The sequence below is a fragment of the Aethalodelphis obliquidens genome, unplaced genomic scaffold (genome assembly GCF_003676395.1).
Source record: "Aethalodelphis obliquidens isolate GAN/ISIS:26980383/991018 unplaced genomic scaffold, ASM367639v1 scaffold90, whole genome shotgun sequence".
NCBI lineage: Eukaryota > Metazoa > Chordata > Mammalia > Artiodactyla > Delphinidae > Aethalodelphis > Aethalodelphis obliquidens.
The window spans coordinates 2,424,748-2,433,133 of record NW_020838034.1 but is presented as its reverse complement, the minus strand read 5'-3'; the positions used below and the strand labels follow the sequence as shown (position 1 = coordinate 2,433,133).

General features: G+C 44.3%; 1 pseudogene; it reads right to left on the bottom strand.

The window, feature by feature from the left end:
• Nucleotides 1-6,392: 6,392 nt before the first annotated feature.
• On the bottom strand, nt 6,393-7,692 carry LOC113614105 (60S ribosomal protein L23a pseudogene; annotated as a pseudogene).
• Between the last annotated feature and the right edge of the window lie 694 nt (nt 7,693-8,386).

The following is an 8,386-nucleotide window of genomic DNA, read 5'->3' as shown; positions in this document are numbered from 1 at the left end:
TAGATGAAATATGCAGAACAGACAAATCTATACAGACAAAAAGCAGGTAAGTGGATTAGTGGTTGCCAAGGACTGGGGGGAGGAAGAGTGGGGAGTGACTGCTTAATTAGTACAGAGTGTCCGTTTGGAGTGATGAAAGTGTTCTGGACCTAGATAGTGGTGATGATTGTACAGCACTGTGAATGGCTAAATATCACTAATAGTAAATTTTATGTTATGTGATTTTACTACAATTAAAGAATTTGATACCTCTAGGAAAGGTCCCTCCTGAACAACAGATTTGTACTGACAATTGCCTCAAAATATCTAATGGACATTTCAAGCTTAGTGTGAAAGTTAGTTTTATGTCAATCTAGCTAGGGCTATAGTAAGTAACTAGTTATTCACTAATAGGTGTTGCTGTGAAGGTATTTTGTAGGTGTGGTTAACATCCACAATCAGCTGACTTTAGGTAAAGATTACCTTGATAATGTGGGTGGGCCTCATCCAGTTAGTTGAAAGGCCTTTGGAGCAACACTAAGGTTTCTCTGGGAAGAAATTCTGCATCAAGACCTCAGCATGGGGCTTCCCTGGTGGCGCAGTGGTTAAGAATCCGCCTGCCAATGCAGGAGACACGTGTTCGAACCCTGGTCTGGGAACATCCCACATGCTGCAGAGCAACTAAGCCCGTGCGCCACAACTACTGAGTCTGCACTCTAGAGCCCATAAGCCTCAACTACTGAGCCCACATGCCACAACTACTGAAGCCTGCGTGCCTAGAGCCCCTGCTCTGCAACAAGAGAAGCCACGACAATGAGAAGCCTGCGCACCGCAACGAAGAGTAGCCCCTGCTCACCACAACTAGAGAAAGCCGTCTTGCAGCAACGAAGACACAACACAGCCAGTAAATAAATAAATTAATTAATTAAAAAAAAAAGACTTCAGCATGGCCAGGGTGGGGGGAGAGATAAATTAGGAGTTTGGGATTAACACTGCTATGTAGAAAATAGATAAACAACAAGGACCTACTGAATAGCACAGGGAACTATATTCAATTATCCTATAATAACCTACAATGGAAAAGAATCTGAAAAAGAATATATATATATATATGAATCACTTTGCTGTACGCCTGAAACTAACACAACATTGTAAAGTAACTATACTTCAATTTTTAAATGGTAAAAAATAATAAAAAGGGCTTCCCTGGTGGCGCAGTGGTTAAGAATCCGCCTGCCAATGCAGGGGACACGGGTTTGAGCCCTAGCCTGAGAAAATCTCACATGCCGCGGAGCAACTAAGCCCGTGCGCCACAACTACTGAGTCTACGCTCTAGAGCCTCCGAGCCACAACTACTGAGCCCACGTGCCACAACTACTGAAGCCCGCACGCCTAGAACCCGTGCTCCACAGCGAGAGAAGCCACCGCAATGAGAAGCCTGTGCGGTGTAACCAAGAGTAGCCCCCACTCGCCACAACTAGAGAAAGCCTGCGTGCAGCAAAGAAGACCCAATGAAGACAAAAATAAATAAATAAATAAAGACGGCAGCATCAACGCCAATATTCATAACAGCACTATTTACAATAGCCAAGACATGGAAGCAACCTAAATATCCATCAACAGAAGAATGGATAAAGAAGATGTGGTACATACATACAATGGAATATTACTCAGCCATGAAAAATATACATTATATATATAAATAATATATATTTTTTATATATATATATATCCTAATGGTTCTGTTTCTCTTCTCTGAAGAATCCTGACTGATACTTAGCATGTCAGAAATGGAACTCTTGTTTGTCCCTGAAATCTGACCTACCTGCTCTCTTATTCATCTCAATTCATTGGCAACGCCATCCTTTTGGCTGCCCAGACTGAAAATCTTGGAGCCATCCTTTTCTTTTTTATTTATTTTATTTATTTAAAAAAAATTTTAACCAATTTTTTAAGTTGAAGTATCGTTAATTTACAATGTTGTGTTAGTTTCAGGTGTACAGCAAAGTGATTCAGATAACTATATATACATATATTCTTTTTCAGATTCTTTTCCATTATAGGTTGTTACAAGATATTGAGTATAGTTCCTGGAGCCATCCTTAAAGGTTCTCTTTTTCTCGTATATCACATGCAATCCATCATCAAATACCATTGGCTTTATCTTAAAAATATGTCCAAACTTACAGACTGGGAGAAAATATTTGAAAACGATGCAACCGACAAGGACTTACCTTCTAAAATATACAAACAGCTCACACAACTCAATAACAAAAAAACAAACAACCTGGACTTCCCTGGTGGCGCAGTGGTTAAGAATCCGCCTGCCAATGCAGGGGACATGGGTTCTATCCAGTCTGGGAACATCCCACATGCCATGGAGTAACTAAGCCCATGCACCACAGCTACTGAGCCTGTGCTCTACAGCCCGCGAGCCACAACTACTGAAGTCTGCGCACCTAGAGCCCGTGCTCTGCAACAAGAGAAGCCACCACAATGAGAAGCCCGCGCACTGCAGCGAAGAGTAGCCCCCGCTTGCCACAACTAGAGAAAGCCTACGTGCGGCAACGAAGACCCAATGCAGCCAAAATTAATTAATTAATTTAAAAAAATATCCAGTCAAAAAATGGGCAGAAGACCTAAATAGACATTTCTACAAAAAAAGACATACAGATGGCCAATAGGCATATGAAAAGATGCTCAACATCACTAATTACTAGAGAAATGCAAATCAAAACTACAGTGAGGTACCACCTCACACCATTCAGAATGGCTATCATTAAAAAGTCCACAAATAACAAATGCTGGAGAGGGTGTGGAGAAAAGGGAGCCCTGCTACACTGCTGGTGGGAATGTAAATTGGTGCAGCCACTATAGGAAACAGTATGGACGTTCCTCAAAAAACTAAAAATAAAGTTGACATATGATCCTGTAATCCTATTTCTGGGCATATATCTGGAGGAAACTATAATTCGAAAAGATACATTCACCCCAATGTTCATTGCACTATTTATAATTAGCCAACCTAAATGTCCATAGACAGATGAATGGATAAAGAAGAAGTGGTACATATATACAATGGAATATTACTCAGCCATAAAAAACGAACAAAATAATGCCATTTGCAGCAACATAGATGCAGCTAGAGATTATCATACTAAGTGAACCAAGGCAGACAGAGAAAGACAAATACCACATGATATTACTTATATGTGGAATCTAAAATATGTCACAAATGAATGTATCTACAAAAAAGAAACAGACTCACAGACATAGAGAACAGCCTTGTGGTTGCTGGGGGTGGGGTGGGGAGAGGATGGAGTGGGAGTTTGGGATTAGTAGATGCAAACTATTGTATATAGAATGGATAAACAACAAGGTCCTACTGTATAGCACAGGGAACTATATTCAACATCTTGTGATAAACCATAATGGAAAAGACTATGAAAAAGAATGTATGTATATGTGTAACTGAATCACTTTGCTGTACAGTAGAAATTAACACATTGTAAATCAACTATACTTCAATTAAAAAAATTTTTTTAAATGTTCAGAGCTTGACCACTTCCCATCACCAACATACTAACACCCTAATCAGAGCCCCCATCATCTGTCACCTGGATTATTCCAGTAGCTTCCTCACTGGTTTCTTTGCTTCCACCCTTGCTTCTGCTATGTACCAATCACAATAAAGCAGCCAGAGTGATACTTTTAAGCTTTAAGTCAGATCATGTCCCTCCTCTGTTCAAAATCCTCCAGTGGTTCCCCCATTTAGTCACAGTAAAAGCCAAAGTCTCTACAGTGGCCTACAGGGCCCTACAATCTTCCCCCATGCACACACAGCATCTTTCTCATTTCATCTCATTCCTGCCTCAAGGCCTTTGCATTGGCTGTTGCTCCTGCCTAGAAGCTCTTTCTGCAGGCATCCACATAGCTCCTACTTTCACTTACTTCATTGTTTCATTGTTCAAACATCATCTTATCAATGAGACCTACTCTGAATCCCCTATTTAAACTTGTAGACACTCCTTCCACTCTCAACCTTCTTTCTCCAACTCAAATTTTTTTCTCCATAGCACATCTCCATTTAAAGTACTCTATCGGGGGACTTCCCTGGTGGTCCAATGGTTAAGAATCCACCTTCCAATGCAGGGGACGTGGGTTCGATCCCTGGTCGGAAAACTAAGATCCCACATGCCGTGGGGCAACTAAGCCCACATGCTGCAACTACTGAGCCAGCTGTGCCACAACTGGAGAGACTGTGTGCTGCAATGAAGAGCCCACATGCCACCACAAAGATCCCACATGCTGCAACTAAGATCCGATGCAGCCAAATAAATAAATATTAAAAAAAAATAAAATAAAGTACCCTATCAGAAGTTCCCTGGTGGCCTAGTGGTTAGGATTCTGGGCTTTCACAGCTGTGGCCCAGTTGGGGAAGATCCTGCAAGCCGCACAGCAAAAAAAACAAAAAAAAAGTTGTTTATAAAGTACCCTATTTATTTTACTTATTTATCTCTCTCCTACACTAGAATGTAGGCTCCGTGATGGCAAGAATAGTGTCTGTTTTGTTCACTGATCTGCCCTCAGCACCCAACAGTGCCTGTCACATAGTAGGTGTTCAGTAAATATTTGTTGAATACATGAATGGATTTCAGCACTGAGAGAGTGTTTACCATATGTCAGGCTCACAGAAACACAACGAAAAAGCAGCACTGTATGAAAACGGTTATAATGAAGTGTGCGTAGGTCACTAACTCTGCATGGGAGGGTAGAGAAGAACACACAGATAAGATGCTGTTCTAGAAGGGAGACACAGCATGCCCAAAGAACCTCACTGTTGGTTCCTCTACGCAGCATGTCTATTCATCTCTGTGTCACCAAGGCCTGGAATAGTGCTAGGCACTCAATAAAGCTTTCCAGAAAGCTGTATAGAGGGCCTCAGGATTTACAAGTAGTGCCTAGATGTGGATGGAGGAGCTGGAGGCAAGCCATGCCATACCAAGGGGTTTTCATTTTTTTAATTCTAGATTTAATGAAAAGCCATTTAGAGTTTTAGGCAGGTTTTCTTTCTTTCTTTTTTTTTTTTGGCTGTACGCGGGCCTCTCACCGCTATGGCCTCTCCCGCCGAGGAGCACAGGCTCCGGACGCGCAGGCCCAGTGGCCATGGCTCATGGGCCCAGCCGCTCCGCGGAATGTGGGATCCTCCCAGACCGGGGCACGAACCCGTGTCCCCTGCATCGGCAGGTGGACTCAACCACTGCGCCACTAGGGAAACCCTTTTTTTTTTTTTTTTAAGTAAACTACCCTTTATCAGAGAGTGGAATGCAGGATGGGAGCAGGAGAAGGTGGTAGAGGCTGGTCAGGGGTCAGCTCTGGTCGTCATGGTCAGTGATCTGGGCCTGTGGGAATGGAGAGGTGCTGAGGAATTCCAGGGAGAGAGAGGAGGAAGAGGAGATGAGACTGGTGGCCCACTAAATGTGGAGGGGTGAGAGAGAAGAGGTCCCAAGCTTCTCCATCGCAGTGAGGTTAACTAGCATGGGGAACAAGGGAGGGCAAGTAGGTTTGAAAGGGTTGATAAATTCAGATGGGGACACGTTGCATCAGAGATGTTTGTGGTGTATCCAGGTGGCTGTAACCAGTCGCTAGAGGGGGAGACAGGAAGCCTGAGCTTGCAGTACTCTGTCCCCCACGATAGCTCTTCCCCACCCCACCCTGGGCTCTGACTGTTGCTAGTCTGTCCCTACTGCCAGATTGTGAGGGTAGGAAGCAGGTCTGATTCAGGTTTCTCCCCAGCTGTCTAGGCCAGATTCTTTTTTATTTTTGGTCGGGGCGGGGGTGGGCATGCTGCGCTGGCAAGCAGGATCTTAGTTCTCTGACCAGGGATCAAACCTGAGCCCCGTGCAGTGGAAGCACTGGACTGCCGGGGAAGTCCCTAGGCCAGATTCTGAACCATAGCAAGTACTTTGTGCATGTTTGCTGAATGAATAAATGGGCATCCTTGGTTGAGAGGTGAGAGTGGAAGCAATAGGCACAGAAGATATTGTCCAAGGGGAATTTTCAAGGGAAATAAGAAAAGAGAAGTGCTTAAAAGACCTGAGGAGCAGTGGTTAGAGAGCTAGGAAGGTAAGCAAGAGCACTGCAGCCAGAGACCAAAGCATAAGTGTTACAAGAAGGAATTGTCACCAGGGTCAAAGGCTGCAGAGAAGTCAGGTAGGATGAGACTGAAAAGGTTTTGCTCTCATAAACAGTAAGCATTTCCCAGGTGCCTCCTCTCACTAGAGCATAGTACCTCACGCTTTAGGCTGTGGAGATGGGGTTGAGATACCTCCTGCCCCCGGGGTGTTGAGAGTCCAGCAGGGGTAGCTGCATGTGTCATCCCCTTCTGTGTTTTATATTCTTTCTTTTATATATACTGACAACTTTTATATTTAGAATTAGCCAGCTGGACTCAGCTTAGATGATCCCAATTTTGTTGGCAACATCCAAAGCATCATAGTCAGGAGCCAGTCGAGCATATGCCTCTTTCTCGCCATCAGGCCTGATCAGGGTGTTGACCTTGGTCACGTCAATGTCATAGAGCTTCTTCACAGCCTGTTTAATCTGGTATTTGTTGGCTTTGGCATCCGTATTGAACACCAATGTGTTGTTGTCTTCACTCTTCTTCATGGCTGACTAGGTGCTTGACGATGGCGTAATGGTCAAGCTTGTTTCTCTGAAATGCGCTCTTCCGAGGGTATTTGGAATGCCTCCGGAGCCTCAGTGTTTTGGGCCGTTGGAAGGTAGATTACGTCAGACATTCTTTTTTTGTGGCTGTGGACGCCTTTCAACACTGCTTTCTTGGCCTTTAAAGACTTTGCTTTGGCTTCGGCTTTGGGAGGGGCAGGGGCTTCCTTCTTCGCCTTCAGCACCATCTTCGTGAAAAGCTGTGTTTTACATTCTTATGGTTGGGTCTAAGTACCTCATGAATGGTGTAGACAGTGAGTGCTGGGGAAATCTTAGAGAAGACTAATCAGCCAGGACTGGGGCAGGCTGGGAAGATGGCATGGAGGAAATAACCTCTAAATTATACCTTAGAGGGAGATGAGGAAAGAGTACATTCCAGAGTGATGCTGGTGGGAGGCTGAGAAGGGAAACAGAGAAAAGGTGTTCTGGGAGCCTTTGGGTCACCTGGATAAAGATGTCCAGCAGGCTTGTCCTTGAACTGGCTGGAGGACAGGAGAAAGTTCAGCTCTGGAGCTATGTATTTGACAGTGAGGGATCCATAATGCTTAAAGCAGGAAGTTTCCTGTGCATCCTTTCCCCCTGAGAGGTGAAGAAATTGAGGTGCAGACAGGAAGAGCTGTCCAAGTCTATTAACAGCAGACGAAGGCCCCAGGAGCTCAACCCTGGCCTCATTCCCTTTCCACTACCCCACAGCCGTTGGCCTAGAGGTCATGGGGAGCCACAAGAGAGAAGGTCTGGAAAGGGTGCTTGGAACAGTGAAAGCCAGGCCTCAGGGTAAAAGTGCATTGGGTAATGGGAGGACGAAAAGGAACCAGAAGGGGAGAAATACCAAGAGAAGCCAAATAACGCCAGTAAAGGAGACCTAGCAGACAGGATCTTGAGATATTTGCACGCCCATGTTCATTGCAGCATTATTCACAATGGTGAAGAAGTGAAAACCACCCATATGTCCATCAGCAGACAAATGGATAAAGAAATTGTAGTCTATAGATACAATGGAATATTAATCAGCCTCAAAAAAGGAAGAAAATCCTGTCATATACAGCAACATGGATGAACCTTGAGGACAGTATGGTGAGTGAAATGAGCCAGTCACAAAAGGCCAAATACTATATGATTATATGAGGCACCTAAAGTAGTCAGACTAATAGACAGAAGGTTGCCAGGGGTTGGGAGGAGGAGGAATGGTGTTTGATGGACATCAACTTTCAGGTTCGCAAGATGAAAAAGTTCTAGAGATCTGTTATACAGCGATGTGAATATCGTTAACATACTGAACTGTATGCTTAAACTGTACGGTTAAGGAGACAAATGTTATATCACCTTGTGCTTTTTACCACAATTGAAAATTTAAAAAAAAATTTTTTTTTTTTGAAGAAAAAGCCATAGTAGAAGAGAGTTGTAAGAAGAATAGTGTGGCCAAGGTGTAAAGACTGCACAGAGGTCAAGGCCAGTGGGGGGGCTTCTGGGAAATCGTGGAGAGTCATCTGAGCAGAGAGGTGGGGGAAAAGCCAGACAGACCACAGGGCATTAAAGAGGGTGAGGGCGACACTGGGGGTGGGGTGGGGTGGGGGGCAGCAAGAATGGACCCTGCCTGGTGATTGGTGGTAACAGGCAAGAGTTAGTGAGGGTGGAGGGGCTAGACTGGAAGGGTGGAGCTGTGGGAAGGATTATTGCTTTG